We start from the raw sequence: 17,625 nt of genomic DNA on the forward strand, positions 1-17,625 counted from the left end.
TCTGTACAAGACTTAGTGAGTTTCGCCGGACTAGTTCCATTCCGCAAAAGTGGGAAGAATAGATAGACATCGTGTTGCTGCAAGTGTTTGCGTATTTGAACTCTTCAACAGATTTAAATTAAATTCTTAAATTCGTATTTATTATTACAAATAAGTACTAGATCTGAGCGTGAGCGAATTCGCAAGGTGCTTTCACAAAACCTTGTCATTTCCGTGTGACATTTATACCATAATAGATGATCGTCATGAAACATACGTTACCAGCTATACTGCAACTGCTTTCTCCTGTAACCGCGACCCCATGAGCAAGGCTTCGACCCACAGGTTGAAAAACACTGCGTTAGAGTAACTTTAGATCGAAAGGTGTATGGAGGCTTCTAAAGTGTAGAGACGTGTTGTATCTGATGTGTTCAGGATATATAGTTACTTGCTACAGATACTAATGATTTTTTATTTGCAAGATACTATGATGTTTGCTAACTATAAAAGGAATCTCAACAGAAGTTGGAAATAATTAAGCTAAAGAAAGTTGTTTGGTTACTAGTGTAATTCGCGAATTCATAGGTGATGATTGAGACAATATATAGCACTCACATTAGCTTCACATTTTGTGAAGCTAATTGCTCATGTGTTGGTGTGGTCTTCAGTCCTGAGACTGGTTTGATGCAGCTCTCCATGCTACTCTATCCTGTGCAAGCTTCTTCATCTCCCAGTACCTACTGCAACCTACATCCTTCTGAATCTGCTTAGTATATTCATCTCTTGGTCTCCCTCTACGATTTTTACCCTCCACGCTGCCCTCCAATGCTAAATTTGTGATCCCTTGATGCCTCAAAACATGTCCTACCAACCGATCCCTTCTTCTAGTCAAGTTGTGCCACAAACTTCTCTTCTCCCCAATCCTATTCAATACCTCCTCATTAGTTACGTGATCTACCCACCTAATCTTCAGCATTCTTCTGTAGCACGACATTTCGAAAGCTTCTATTCTCTTCTTGTCCATACTAGTTATCGTCCATGTTTCACTTCCATACATGGCTACACTCCATACAAATACTTTCAGAAACGACTTCCTGACACTTAAATCTACACTCGATGTTAACAAATTTTTCTTCTTCAGAAACAATTTCCTTGCCATTGCCAGTCTACATTTTATATCCTCTCTACTACGACCATCATCAGTTATTTTACTCCCTAAATAGCAAAACTCCTTTAATACTTTAAGTGTCTCATTTCCTAATCTAATTCCCTGAGCATCACCCGATTTAATTTGACTACATTCCATTATCCTCGTTTTGCTTTTGTTGATGTTCATCTTATATCCTCCTTTCAAGACACTGTCCATTCCGTTCAACTGCTCTTCCAAGTCCTTTGCTGTCTCTGACAGAATTACAATGTCATCGGCGAACCTCAAAGTTTTTACTTCTTCTCCATGAATTTTAATACCTACTCCGAATTTTTCTTTTGTTTCCTTTACTGCTTGCTCAATATACAGACTGAATAACATCGGGGAGAGGCTACAACCCTGTCTCACTCCCTTCCCAACCACTGCTTCCCTTTCATATCCCTCGACTCTTATAACTGCCATCTGGTTTCTGTACAAATTGTAAATAGCCTTTCGCTCCCTGTATTTTACCCCTGACACCTTTAGAATGTGGAAGAGAGTATTCCAGTCAACACTGTCAAAAGCTTTCTCTAAGTCTACAAATGCTAGAAACGTAGGTTTGCCTTTTCTTAATCTTTCTTCTAAGATAAGTCGTAAGGTTAGTATTGCCTCACATGTTCCAACATTTCTACGGAATCCAAACTGATCTTCTCCGAGGTCCGCTTCTACCAGTTTTTCCATTCGTCTGTAAAGAATTCGCGTTAGTATTTTGCAGCTCTGACTTATTAAACTGATAGTTCGGTAATTTTCACATCTGTCGACACCTGCTTTCTTTGGGATTGGAATTATTATATTCTTCTTGAAGTCTGAGGGTATTTCACCTGTCTCATACATCTTGCTCACCAGATGGTAGAGTTTCGTCAGGACTGGCTCTCCCAAGGCCGTCAGTAGTTCTAATGGAATGTTGTCTACTCCCGGGGCCTTGTTTCAACTCAGGTCTTTCAGTGCTCTGTCAAACTCTTCACGCAGTATCGTATCTCCCATTTCATCTTCATCTACATCCTCTTCCATTTCCATAATATTGTCCTCAAGTACATCGCCCTTGTATAAACCCTCTATATACTCCTTCCACCTTTCTGCCTTCCCTTCTTTGCTTAGAACTGGGTTGCCATCTGAGCTCTTGATATACGTACAAGTGGTTCTCTTCTCTCCAAAGGTCTCTTTAATTTTCCTGTAGGCAGTATCTATCTTACCCCTAGTGAGACAAGCCTCTACATCCTTACATTTGCCCTCTAGCCATCCCTGCTTAGCCATTTTGCACTTCCTGTCGATCTCATTTTTGAGACGTTTGTATTCCTTTTTGCCTGCTTCATTTACTGCATTTTTATATTTTCTCCTTTCATCAATTAAATTCAATATTTCTTCTGTTACCCAAGGATTTCTATTAGCCCTCGTCTTTTTACCTACTCGATCGTCTGCTGCTTTCACTACTTCATCCCTCAGAGCTACCCATTCTTCTTCTACTGTATTTCTTTCCCCCATTCCTGTCAATTGTTCCCTTATGCTATCTCTGAAACTCTCTACAACCTCTCGTTCTTTCAGTTTATCCAGGTCCCATCTCCTTAAATTCCCACCTTTTTGCAGTTTCTTCAGTTTCAATCTGCAGTTCATAACCAAGAGATTGTGGTCAGAATCCATATCTGCCCCTGGAAATGTCTTACAATTTAAAACCTGGTTCCTAAATCTCTGTCTTACCATTATATAATCTATCTGATACCTTTTAGTATCTCCAGGATTCTTCCAGGTGTACAACCTTCTTTTATGATTCTTGAACCAAGTGTTAGATATGATTAAGTTATGCTCTGTGCAAAATTCTACAAGGCGGCTTCCTCTTTCATTTCTTCCCCCCAATCCATATTCACCTACTATGTTTCCTTCTCTCCCTTTTCCTACTGACGAATTCCAGTCACCCATGACTATTAAATTTTCGTCTCCCTTCACTACCTGAATAATTTCTTTTATACGTACAATCAGTTTATTGAGTGTATTAATTGTGAGCATTATTAATTTTCAAAGAGTCAAAATACGAGTGTTAAAGTTAGTGGCCTGTTGTTACTTGACCCAAGTTAATACCAGGTACCAGATCCATGCCATTTTTGATTAATTATTTTTCTCAAGAAGTTATTGTCTCAGTCATATTCGATTTAATTAAAATGTATGCTAAGCAACAGCCTTCCACAATAGCTGTTTGCCAACAATACAATTTAAAGTACCAACAGAGCGCAACGCAGATAAAGATAAGAAATTTTTATTATTTCAGGGGTAGCATTCATTAAGCTCAAGGACCATTATTTTCAAATTGATCAAGTTTTGTTTTATTACCAGGGCGAATTTCAGATCCATAGTGTTGCATCAGATTCAGTTTTTGTGTTATGTAAATTCATGCAGTTTTCGTTTGGTTTAAAGTTATTGACAGTTTACATTCTCGCAGCTAAATTAAATTAACATTCTCGCAGGCAGAAAAGTTCAGTACAGGGCAAAGCGCATAAGCGACGAGATAAAATGCGCGCTCACATGCAATTCCCATTCTAACAGATGTGTTTCAAACTACTGTCAGTTACGTAGTTTCTATCATATTTCAAACGTATATGTTTCAATATGAAGGGCCATGTAACCTATGGAACATTTGTGTTCTGCATAGTTACCTTACTCTCCGTTATTTAAAAATAAACAGCATTTATTGCAAAATTGAACCTGTCGATGTTTGGTTGAAGCTGTTCACAGAGGGATATTGCAGTAAAAGTAAAGCAGACACAAGAGATTGATCATGTAGCAGTAGAAAACACAGTTTCCGCAACAAAAAGATAAAACAAAACAAAAAAAGGATGCAGAACAGTAATATTTCAAACATCGCTTCAATACGTCGTCGAAGTCATATAAAACATGTTTCTGTTAGTCATAAACAACTTTCCGACTCATCATTAAGAACAGGAAACTCATGCTTTTGATCAGGATGAAGAACGTCCTTTTGAGTACAAAATAACAATGATAATTACATATATCTTTTATGTTTGTACGTGTATACTGAACTTGAATCAGAAGTAATTGCTTTGGTTACATAAAAGCTCAGAAGCTACGCGAACTACAAATTTTCATGAGTTATGACATGTCCGCCCCCGGCAGCTGAGTGGTCAGCGCGACAGACTGTCAATCCAAAGGGCCCGGGTTCGATTCCCGGCTGGGTCGGAGATTTTCCCCGCTCAGGGACTGGGTGTTGTGTTGTCCTAATCATCATCATTTCATCCCCATCGACGCGCAAGTCGCCGAAGTGGCGTCAAATCGAAAGACTTGCACCAGGCGAACGGTCTACCCGACGGGAGGCCCTCGTCACACGACACTTCACTTCATTAGTTATGACATGAAATTCGTATTTTGTAAGTACGTAAAATGCATAGACTGAATGATACGCGATTCGAATTTTGTGTAAAACAAAAAAAGAAAAAAAAAGAAAAGAGAAATCGGCGGCTCCCAGTTTCTGTCTGACATATTCATTTATGGTTGTTTCCCTACCAATGCTACCGGTAATTCTACTGTTTTCTAAGTCATTTACGTAGTGTAGCAAAACTACCAAACGTAGTTTTGGTAGAACGCCATTCTAGTTTGTGTACATCAGAAATGTGCCCTAAGTACCTCTGATCCGAAAGTCATCGAAAATCTGTGGGACTGCTAGGAATGACGGTTTCATTGTCATGGATTTCATCGTATGAGATATTTTATACCAAATGAAGATGAAAAGTAAAGTCTCCTGCGTCCATACCTTTGTTTACTTATCTCCTGCGGGATAGGAAGTTATCGTCAAGAAGGTGTTACAATGCATTGTAATTTGTTGTCTAGTGAGTGTATCTTGAAACAAATCCCATTTCATTTGGTGTTTCCCTTCCAGAACACGCAAAAGTAAACATACGATGGATTCAGGCAGAGTGAAGGTGGTGTTTGCAGGGAACAGCGAGCTATTGCTATGGCAGAGACGGGGAATTCCCCGGGGGAGCGGTGGCTGCAGCTTAATACCGGCCAACGGCCGTAAATCTTGGGGAACGGGGTGCGCTGGCTGCTGGCTGCTCTGCCCGTTCCCCTCCCGCCCCCCACCCACCCACAAAACTCCCCCCCCCCCATCCTGCTTGTATGACCTACCCCCCCTCCCCCCTCCCTCCATGAGCTCATCTCCTTTAAGCCGACCTCCGGCTATACACGTACTACGTAACGAGGTGTACCTGTGAATGCAAGGTCTGAACTGACAGACAGGTAGGACTACACTTCGATTACAATAACTTTGTGATTGAGTTTTCAGCAATTGGAGTGATAAGGTTTAGGCATCAGCCAACCGCAGCTGTTTCTTGGGTACCGCGTGATCGCTTCATAACCTGTGTATAACCACAGTTGTCAGTCTCAGTGTGGACCGCTAGACATTGATAATTTTTATTACAGTTTTTACTTGTCGTTAAGATTTTGCTTTCCAGATACAGTTGTTCTAACCAGTACAGGTGCCGCTACACAAGTACTGAAATGATGGACGAAAGTTCCTCACTAGCAAAGAATCTTTACGACGCAACGTATCCCAATATTTTTTAGATAACTAATCAGGAGGCTTGAGTGCGAGGTCATATGACTTTCTCCAGTGCCTGTCTGTACGGAGGCAGTTGTCAACATCCTGAGACACTTGTCAACATCCTCTCCTCTAATTCACATCGGCTAAGGGGTAGACTAATAGATGCTGTCTGCCGCCGACTCTGTTGTGATTCGATTCTGGTATAAAGTGTAGAGCTTAAGCGCTCATATGTTTTAGTCTTCATTTTTTAGCTTTCACCCCTGTTTCCCATGAAAACGCCAGCAGGTGTTAACTCCAGCTTTCTTGGATGTTCCTGCTGTAAACGATATAACTGCGATAAACACAGGCCTAGTTGACTGTTCAAATTAGAAACTGTCAAACTGGAATATGTGATCCATTTTGGAAAAAAAAATTCATATACGTTTTGATCGTTTTCGCTGTATTTACAGAAGACTCGCTCTTCCTGGCCCATCTACATGTGTCACTGCACAACTTACAAGAATAACAAGAGCTTGCGCCAGATCGTGAATCCTGGTGGCTACACTGAATGTCCATCATGTAATACCCTTTTCCATTCCATGGTCCTTTTGTAGCAAAAATTTCGTGTGTTTAACAGCTGTGATTATGATATGCTCGGTTACATTGCAGCTTGAAAATTGCTAAGGAACTACTGACACATGCTAAGGAACAACTGTCAGTTGCTACGGAACAACAAACAATTGCTACAGACCACCCAACCAGTGATAGTAAAAGGAAATGAAGATGGTGAGAAATATTAACTGCAGCGAAGCTTGCGCATAAACGCTGTGTATGAATTCGGCAGTTCATGCAATACGGTGTTTGAAGAAGGTTGTTGTTGCAGCAATTAGTTCTAGATCCCATGTGGTACGGCAGCGTGTCGGAAAGACATCATTTTTTTTTTAGAATTATATTAATACCTTCAGCTGCTAAAAGGCGTCGATATATATCAACGGGGACAGGTGAAAATGTGTGTCCCGACCGGGACTCGAACCCGGGATCCCCTGCTTACATGGCAGACGCTCTATCCATCTGAGCCACCGAGGTGACAGAGGAGAGCATCGCTGCAGGGACTATCTCGCGCACGCCTCCCACGCGACCCACATTACCTTGTGTGTCCACACACTACATTCGTAGTGTCCCACCCCAACACACTCATTACTCGTGAAAGACATTCTTACCAAGTCCCGTAAGAGTTCGGGGAATGTGTGTGCATCCGCACAGAAGAAGAAGGCCATGGCCGGTATTGCCAGAACTATATGCTTATATGGGTATGGTGTCTGTTCTTTCGGACATGTCCGAATAAGTATATAAGTATAGACATCATTTTAGCGTTTACAATAGTAAACGGGCAGTTGGACGGTTGGGCAGAGTGTCTCTCTTATGGTCACAGTAATGGATGTGCCCAAAAGCATCATATCGCCATTAAAAAAGATCAGTGAAGGAGGAAATGCTATGCGACAGCATGTTGGAGGTCGTAGACAGAACACCACACCACAACAGTATCGATTTGTAGTCCTAGTATCGAAAATGAACAGACATCTCACTCTTACGCAGATTGGTGCAGACCTTGCAGCCGCTACCAGTACAGGAGTCTCCGCCAGAACCATTTTGTGGCGATTAAATTTGTCTGGTTTCTATGCTCGTTAGTATATTATATGCATCCCACTTCGCCGTAGTCAAGTAGGGAGAAGCATGTCGATGGGGTCGGCAGCAGTGGTCCAGAGTGATGGACCATGACGAATCCCGCTACGGGCTAGGCGTTATGGTGTGGGCAGGCATTATGCTCAATGGCTGAAAACCTCTGCATATCTCTGCCCGAGGTACCGTTACAGGACAGCGATCATGCAAGGAGATTATTCTGGATCATGTCCGTTTGTTAAGGGGTGCTGTAGGTCCTGGCTTTGTTTTTCAGGACGACAATGCCCACACACAAAGGACTGCTGAGCTGTCGGACACACTGGAAAGTGAAGATATTGAACATGCAATGGTCTGAACCCCCCGGACCTGAACCCTATAGAGCATGTCTTGGATGCTCTTGGAATATGTTTCTCAACGGAAATCCCCTAACCAAACCGTGTGAGAACTGAAATCTGACTTGAAAGAGGAGTGGGAAGGGCTTCTCAGTATTTTGGTAGCCATCATACATAACATGTGCAAAATGTGCATTAGTGCCCGAGGAGGTCATATTCCTTACTGACATTCCGATATCAACTTTTATGTTGGGAGTCTGACCTGTTTCAAATATGCTGATTTCCCATGTGGTGAAATCTGTACCACTTTACACTGTAAATATAACACTCCACGTCTACTACGCACGTACTGTGTTTCATGTAGTCCATCATTGCTTGTGATTATTCCTGTTTAACAATGTTTCTGTTCCTTAGCAGTTCTCAAGCAATGTATGTTTCGCTTCGTAGGACGAGTTGTTCATTAAAGTTTCTTCAAATACTCTAAATTGATGTTATTATATTTCAGAAAACGATAAATAATAATCACATTAGAGTCTTTTTAAACAGAAATGTTTATCCAGAATGAGATTTTCACTCTGCAGCGGAGTGTGCGCTGATATGAAACTTCCTGGCAGATTAAAACTGTGGGCCGGACCGAGATTCGAACTCGGGACCTAGGCAAAGATTTTAATCTGCCAGGAAGTTTCAGAAATGTTTATTTTTAGGAATGTAGTTTAAACACATGTGAAGCTACGCATGCACACATACTCTGTATGGTAATAACTGTCGTGTTTTTAAAGTATGACAAATGAACAGGCACATGCTGATTTTAATTGACCACGTTCAGTTCTAAATGCGACTAGAAATGTTACTTTCGCAACAAGACATAAATTATGTTTTTATTTTTTTCTTTACTTTGCGCTTTTTAATATTTTTATAACCGTTCATATTTAATGGTTCAAATGGCTCTGACCACTATGGGACTCAACTGCTGAGGTCATTAGTCCCCTAGAACTTAGAACTAGTTAAGCCTAACTAACCTAAAGACATCACAAACATCCATGCCCGAGGCAGGATTCGAACCTGCGACCGTAGCGGTCTTGCGGTTCCAGACTGTAGCGCCTTTAACCGCACGGCCACTTCGGCCGGCGTTCATATTTAATAGTTCCTTTCATTTTTGTCTTTCCTGAGTGCTTAGTTCTTTTGGTTATTGGTTAACTGCATAAATGCACCAAATGTGATCACCATAGTAGTGAAGAAAAACCTCTTTAACTGTGTTTATGACTCTACCCCGGCCACAATCGACCCAGCGCGGCGACCAGTACGCCCGTTTCGTAGATACCTGCAGAGCCATGCCTTGCGAGGTAGGTTATAGAACATGTAGCGTAAAGAGAGAAGCCAGCGGCGCTGCATACACTCTGCTGACAATGAGATCTGTCAACCACATAGTTATCTTATTTCAGATATATTTGCGATTTAACCGACGACAACAACTTCGGTCCTGTCCACAGGTGACAGCACAGTTAAACCACTTTTGCATTTACACCGCAGAAACTATAAATGTATACAGTACAAAGTGGTGCTACGTGGCGTGCAGACCTGGACTACACTATTGACTGTTATCACAAACTTCGAACAACTGACTGTCGCCGCACGGAATGGCCGCGCGGTTTAGGGCGCCGTGTCACGGATTGCTCGGTCCCTCCCGCCGGAGGTTCGAGTTCTTCCTCGGGCATGGGTGTGTGTGTTCTTCTTAGCATAAGTTAGTTTAAGTAGTGTGTAAGTCTAGGGACCGATGGATGATCTCAGCAGTTTGGTCCCTTAGGAATTCACACATATTTGAACATTTGAACTGACGGTCACAGTTTCTGAATCGTAATGACGTTTAAGAAATTAAGGCGTTGGTAAGAAATACAAACTATGTGAAAGTAGTGAATATAACTTTTTCTTGGCGACACTAAAAGACAATACTGGGGAAAAAACAGTAAATATAATTCGGACAGAGATACGTAATTTGTTCTGGTGGTAATCGGATAAAGATACTGTTGTATATACACTTGTACGAGGTGGATATGATGTAGACATTTTACTACATAAACATAGACAGTTGAATGAGTAAAATCCATTTTTATTTGCACTATTTAGAAGAAGCCAACCTGGAAAAGTCAGATAACTACAAGCACTTTCCCTGTGGTACAGTTACAAGTTGAAGAGGTCAGAAGAAAGTACACATCTTTTAGTTTTGAGAGAAGTGAAGTTCACAAGGTATCAGAATTGTATTGAGATTGCCAGATGAAATTTCACTTTTTTGTGTAAACTAGAAATAAAAATACTTTGTAGCATTTAATTTTTGCATATTGGACTGACGGTTCGATATAAATGGTCAGTTTTCTATCACAATTCGTAAAAGTTTGTATGCTCTTGTATCACTTTGCTTCCAGAATATTGTGAATTGAGTAGAATGTGGTTAACGTTTTCTCTGTAATACTTTATTATTTTTTTCTCCGAACAGGCCTCAGAATGCCCAATAGACCGACCGACCGCCGTGTCGTCCTCAACTGTTAGGCGTCACTGGATGCGGATACGGGGGGGTCATGTGGTCAGCACACCGCTTTCCCGTCCGTTGTCAGTTTTAGTGACCAGAGCCGCTACTTCTCAATCAAGTAGCTCCTCAGATTGCCTCACAAGGGCGCTCGCCAGACGCGGACGGTGACACATCCAAGTGATCTGACGGGAACCGGTGTTACCACTGCGGCAAGACCGTTGGCCAGTGCTTTATTATTGGTTGTTGTCGATTCAGTTATCATGTAATTACTATTTACAGTTATAACAAAACATTTATTTAATACTATATGAACACTAAATCGTTTTTGTGGCTTCTGAAACAAAATAAGGAAAAAAAATTGTAATCCAGTTTTGTAAGGGCCTCGTCGCTACTTCTGGGAGTCCGAGTTGCCACTGTTGTTACGGTGGGCCGTGTTTGTGAGTTCGTGAAACGATTCTAGTGCAACACACTGCTAAGACAATTTCTCCCTGCTACTATTACATAGCTATGCCCCAGGTAACAGGATAGGAAAGCGATGGTTCTACAAACACTCCAACAAATTAGTAACAAAGTCACACAAATGAGTTAAAAAGGTTCACTTATCTTTGTGACTAGTTGAATAATGAACTCTGCAACACAGCTAATAAAACAACACAAAAAATACCCTCAATGGCTAAGTACAAATAGTCGTAGGTAGACTCACAATACATAGCAAATGCAATTTACAACTCTCTGCTCACTTCTAAGAGTTCACTAAACAACGTTCCCTGTCTGCGTCAACCCTGGACGATGATCTGTAACTACTGCTTCTGTTTTCCGAGTAGACTTCTGTCCGTTGTCGTCCGGTCTTTGGCGGATTGTACTCGGCCGGCAATTGGCAATATGAACAAATGGCAATACGGACAATATCTTCATCCTCAGCGCCGCCCTTGGCGCTGCTGGAACTTGCGCAAGTGACGAGTCTCTATGGCACTGGCACCAGCTCGCATCTTTGCGCCTGTGGTGCTTTACCCTGGCTGTGTCTTTTTCGGACGACACAGCAGAATTTCTGTTTAACGCAGTAACCGATTATTGAAAATATTTCGCACCACCTGTGTCACTTCCCTCTTCTCATGTAATATAAAGACGTTACTTAGATAGTATACAACATAAAAAACCTGTGTAACTTTATATAAACGTGACTATTTTGTGAGATCTTGTAACAAATAGGGGGACGCGCAGAGTGGGATTTCATTTGTATCCCTTTGGCACAGCAATTTTACATGCATTTCAACACTCTAGATGCATGTATCGCATTTATCTGGGGAAGGCCCTTGTACACCTTTGCTTCTGACTCCCTCAATTAGATCCACTGAGGGCGTGACCTACAGCAGCCAACTCTATCTGAAAAAAGTGTCCCTGGTAGCTATTGCGGCGAGTGACGGAGAATTTAGTGCGATCGATGCTCCCACCCACGGCCAGCCTGGACTCAGCTGACTTTAGAACGGCGCGATGGCACCGTCGTGTGCTTTCAGCATAAACGCCACTGACACTGCAGACACCATGATGACTGCCACAGCCACCACTTTGGAATCATGCTGTTAGGAGGTAGCTAGGGTCTTAAGAAGTTGACTGCTCTGCCAGACAGCCCAGTCACAACAGACACCTGTGACCATAGCAGTTATCACTGCAGTTCACTTTATTCTCTTTCTTCATACTTACCATGTTATCAGCAGAGAGCCCCAGCGGGCACATCATTCTCAGCTGTGAAGCTTGTAAGGTGGCAGAATAAATAATCAGATTCGCACCTTACATGAGACCTTTACAAATCGCAATGAGAAGGTGAAGATGACACCTAACGTAAATCGACAGTTATGAGAACATTTGCCTATCAATATGTAATGCGAAAAGGGATGACAGTCAATTGACACTAATTAACACACCATTCCTATAGAATGCAAGTCTTTGAGCGGAAGGTAGAACAGGGAAAATGGGTCGAGTTCCTTTTAGTTTCGAAAAGCCTTCTCCACAATGGCGTAGTGAAGCCGCACTGTGAGAGTTACACCAGAAACCACTTAAAGGGGTGGCCAGAAGGAGGACAGCGACCCCGAGCCAGGTGATTCAAGCTGGAGGCCCACCTGTGGTGGGAGCATCGGTACAAGGGCAGAGAAGAAGCTTTAGAAAACTACGTTTCAAAATTCCAACAGGATATGAACAAAAGCATGTGAAGCATTTTCGTCCAGTGAGTGCGACACACAGAAAGGTCAATGTGTCTAGAATGGGCACAAAATGTCTGATTGGCGGATACGCACTAGGAAGGAGAAAATATTGAAGTTTCGACGCAGGTCGATGGAACGGACATTGCGATTGGTAGAGGGTGTTTCTACAAAATAGGTGGAATGCTCCTATTAGTCGAAAAAAGCCATGATGTGAAAAAGGAACCCACGTGGAGGGAGGCAGTTCTGCCATGAGTAGGACAAGAGAGAAATTTTGTGGGGGGACTCTTCCTTGAACTGGCATCAAGTGCAGAACAGAGCTCTTAATGCTCCATACGACGCAGAGAAGAAATTTGTGTGAACACTGCATTCACAGCGGCTGCGCTACAGCTGAAGAATTAGCTGTAGCAGCGTTTAGCTCCAACTGTGGAGAAAAAAAACAGCCAAATTAGTTAATTGTTCTTATGAGAACTGATAGGCACTATAATACACACGCTGCTCCAACCATGCACATGTATATCGTCACATAATAAGACTAGGGCTGAGTACATGTTTTCTCACATAATGAGAAACATAGGGAAAGTTTTTGCTGGAAAGTTCAGCAAAGGTCAGTTTAGTATTGTAGGAATTTTAGTGGAAGAGAGCAGCCATGCAGACAGCAGCACATCGCAGCTTGAGGGAAATACCGCATGCAGAGGCGTAAACTTTGTTGGTTCACCAGTTTGCGTCCACTGTAAACTCGAGCGGCCTTGGGCAATCTTGCGCTCAAATTTGTCACTTGACTAAACATCCACCGTAGACTTGATTGTCATCCTAAATACTACCGAACTTTGAACCGGAATCGGACGATTTTCGTAGTACTGACGAACGTCATAGTGTATGTGGAGGAGCAATTTTGTAAAGAAACGTCCAATTAAACTTTCATATTATTGTGCTTAGGAATAGTGTAACGAAACTTCCAATTAAACTTTCGTAATATTGTGCTTAGGATTAATGTTCTTTCAGAGAGTTAATATTTAACATTGTTTTGTATAATCTTATTTCACTTTTTGATGTGGCAAGACGCGTTATCCATTGCGCTGTTTTTATGTTGGTGAGTTGAAAACTGTGTGAAAAGCTGTAATTTGGTGAGAAATATTGCGACGTTAAACTTGTCATTTCACTTCACACATTTGTTCTCAGTTCAAGAATAAGAAATACAAAACGCCCGCAACCTTACAAGCTTATTTCAGTGAATATTCATGCAAAACTCTATTATACCTATTCCAGTTTCAAACGACTTTTTTCTTGTTTTTAGTCACCATACTTCTGACTGGTTTGATATGATCTGCCACGAATTTTTCTCCTGCGTTAAGCTCTAAAGCTCAGAGTAGCACTTGCACCCTTTATCCTCAGTTATTTGCTGCATATATTCCAATCTCTGTCTTCCACTGCGGTTCTTACTATCTGCATCTCCCTCTAGTAGCATGGAAGTTATTCCCTGATGTTTTAACAAATGTCCTGTCATACAGTCCATTCCTCTTGTCAGCTTTTTCAATACGCTCCTTTCTTTGGCGATTCTGCGAAAAATCTCCACATTCCTTGTTTTATTAACGCATCAAATTTTCAACTTCCTTTTGTAACACCACATATGAAACGCTTCGATTCTCTTCTGTTCCGGTTTAGCAAAATCCATGTTTCACTACCATACAATAATGTGCTCCGAAAGTACGCTCTCGGGAATTTATTCCTCGAAGTAAGGCCAATGTTTAATACCAGTACCCTTCTTTCGGCCAGGAATACTCCCTTTGGGTGTGCAAGTCTGTTTTTTTTTCTCCTTGCTTCGTCTGGCATGGGTTATTTTTCTTCCAAAGATGCAGAATCCCTTCGTGTACTTCGTGATCACCAATTCTGATGTTAAGTTTCTCGCTATTAGAGTGATTAGATAGTATTAATAGCCCATAAATACTTCTTGACTTATTTCATTTTAAAATTTTTGCTTTGACGGCCTCAGCTGCAGTTTATCAAAAATGGTAGCTAGTTTCGAACACTTCAGATCTGATTAATCGCCCGTTATAAGGACTATTGCGTGTGTTTTCACTTTTCAAAACTCGTGATTAATCAGCTCTGAAGGTGATCATTAAGTAACTGAAACTATATATTACTTGTGGTGCTCCAAAAGGTAGATTGTTTGAATAAATAATTTTAAAATATACCGTTGCGACATTGCCCATGATAATATGTCAAATGTTATCTAGTTCGTTTATTATTACGACAACATAACCACTTTCTCCTTTTATTCATGTAAGTTTATTTTTGATATTTGTTTCATTAGCCGTGCTATTAAGACAGCACTCCTACTAAAGTATCGTAATTGGTGAAAACTTGTCTTACAGCAGAGACTTCAGATGATTCCACAGCCATCTCTGGAAACTAAAGATATTGTGACGTTCTGCCACATTCGCTATGCGGTATTGTTTCATTTTTGTGCCACTATTTCATAGTTACTTTTTTTAGAGTACTGGACTTGTGTGCTTGGGAGGAAGCTTAGCGTTTTCCTCGCTGGGAACATCTGCTTTTAGAGGAGTCTCATGTTTCTCTTTGTTAGCGAAGACACGAACTACGCAGCAAAAAAGTGTCACAGTATGACTGTATCGGCTTCAAACAAGATCGACGCGTGAACGAATGGAAAAATTGCGGGACTGCTGATACTACATGACTTGAGGTGGATGAGAGTGGCTGAACTTTAACTCTGTCAATGCTTTCTCTGATCCTCCGTCATCTCACCCACATGCAGTTTAGAGCTTCATTTTGAGAGGTTGGAGGGGGGGAGTGGAGTCAGTAGATGATGAGATAGGTTTGTGAATGATGATGGTAGTATAAACCGATGCATGAGTGTTGCTTTTGAATTGTGGATCATAGTCTCGCGCAAATGTGATGAAGCGTGTGAGACATAGACCCGAAACTCTCCTTTCGGAAGCAATAACTTACCATCTGAGCTGGGCGGGTGCCCGTGATGAGCGTCCAAAGCTTTGCTTCTGCCAGTAGCTCTTTCGTACGTTCCGAAGTCTCCTAGAAAGGGAAGTGCTCGCAAAGTTTCAAAACTGCACACGTCCCGTTTAAAGAGCTAGATTCCCTCTGGCAGTTATTCTTATGTTTATTTTAACTCTGTTAGTCTCTCTGCTTTTTAGAAGAAGACAGATTTGGCATAGGTGGACGCAATCTTTATCACACATTTAATTAATACGCATGTTGTATGCCGCTAAACATCTTCTGACTGACCTTTTTCAGATCAATTTTAATCTTGTCAATATTTGAACAAGCTGCTTTTATCGTAATGGCTTTGCTATTTCAGGACAATTTAATCACAGCTACTGGCCAGACTCCATCATTATATTGTTCGTATACGCTAGTTAGATGACAGCACCAAGAGCCCCCCCCCCCCCCCCCCCCCCCCATCGCAGTGCATTGCTTCAATTTATTTGCAACTGCTGCTTGCTCGTTCGGCAGCAGAAAAGAAAGAGATTTGGACAATTTTACAATTTTTGGGAGTTCATCAGTGCATATATATCTGCAGAATTTTTGAAAGAGGACGCCACACTTGAAAGTGTAGAAAACTACCATTGTACGAGGGTCGTTTGGAAAGTCCGTGCAAAGTCCGAGATATCGCATCACCGGCACGTGTCGAGGTCATGTTTAGTTAGTAACATCTTTGGACAGATCGCACACCAAGTTTCAACCATATTGGTATATTTCTTTGTGTTTGGCATTCGTGTGAATCAAGGAAGTCGAGTTATTGCCAAAAAATGGACGAAGAAGAATTTTGTGTGGTGATTAATGCCTTTATGAAAGGCAAAACGCCTCAGGAGACAAAAGAGAAGCTTGATAAACATTACGGTAACTCTGCAACTCCGTTTGGAACAGTTTATAAGTAGATTCAAAATTTTGGGAGTGGCCATATGGGCACAAGTGATGCTGAACGTTCTGACCGCCTTGTGGTGGTTACGACGGCAGAAATCATTGATAAAATCCATGATATTGTGATGGATGACAGAAGAGTTAAGGTGCATGAGATTGATAGTTCTGTGGGCATCTCGAATGAACGGGTACATAATATTTTGCATAAACATTTGGACATGAGAAAGCCATCCGCAAGATGGGTTCCGTGATTGCTCACGCTTGACCAAAAACGGAATCGTGTGAAGTGTTGGAAGGATGGTTTGTAGCTGTTCAGGAAGAATCCGCAGGACTTTAAGCGTCACTGTGCATGAAACATTGACACATTACTATACTCCTGAGACCAAACAACAATCTAAACAATGGGTTACTAAGGGAGAATCTGCACCAAAAAAAGGCGAAGACCAGTCCTTCGGCCGGAAAGGTTATGGCGACTGTCTTTTGGGATTCGCAAGGGATAATCCTCATCGACTATCTGGAAAAGGGTAAAACTATTACAGGTGCATATTATTCATCGTTATTGGATCGTTTGAAACCGAGGTGCAAGAAAACCGCCGGCGATTGGACCGCAAAAATGTCATTTTCCATCACGACAATGCACTAGGACTCACCTCAGCAGTTGTGGTCGCAAAATTAATGGAAATAGGATTCCAACTCGTTTCACATCCCCCCTATTCTCCAGACTTGGCCCCAGATTTTATTCAAACGAGGTGATTGCAGCAACTAATAGCTGTTTTGCAGACTTGGACAATTCCTATTATTCGGAAGGGATCAACAAATTAGAACAGTGTTGGACGAAGTGTATAAGTCTAAAAGGAGACTATGTCGAAAAACAAAAAAAGTTTTACCCCAAACACGTAAGTAATTTTTATTTCTGCACGGACTTTTCAAACGCCCCTCGTACCATGAAATGTCGACTAGCGATAAATGTGGTGCAGCTGAGGTTGAGTGACTTTTAAGCTATTTCTGTCGATTTGCATTTTGTGTTCATGTACGAGATGGGCATGCCCAAAAATAAAGTAAAATAGAGTTATAATTTTATCTTACTTTTGGGCATTCATGTTAACGCCGGTTTTGATCGAAGGCAAACGAAATCACAAAACGCCTCTGATCAAAGTACATTATATCTTCGTATGAAGTTATTTGTAACAAGCTCTTCACCACATGCTGAGTGACGTCTATATGGGTAACTGTCGGTGTTTATATACATATAAAAATGATTAGCATGTCACCAAGTATCAATCACAATGGAAGCTGATGGTAGGATA

The 17,625-nt window shown here is 41.6% G+C and overlaps 1 non-coding gene across 1 annotated transcript; it reads right to left on the bottom strand.

Annotated features, from left to right (window-relative positions):
• Positions 1 to 6,702: 6,702 nt before the first annotated feature.
• On the bottom strand, positions 6,703 to 6,776 carry Trnat-ugu (transfer RNA threonine (anticodon UGU)). The gene has a single exon. It is a non-coding gene; the product is annotated as a tRNA-Thr (tRNA).
• Positions 6,777 to 17,625: the final 10,849 nt, after the last annotated feature.

This window comes from Schistocerca serialis, chromosome 2 (assembly GCF_023864345.2).
Source record: "Schistocerca serialis cubense isolate TAMUIC-IGC-003099 chromosome 2, iqSchSeri2.2, whole genome shotgun sequence".
NCBI classification, from domain to species: Eukaryota; Metazoa; Arthropoda; class Insecta; order Orthoptera; family Acrididae; genus Schistocerca; species Schistocerca serialis.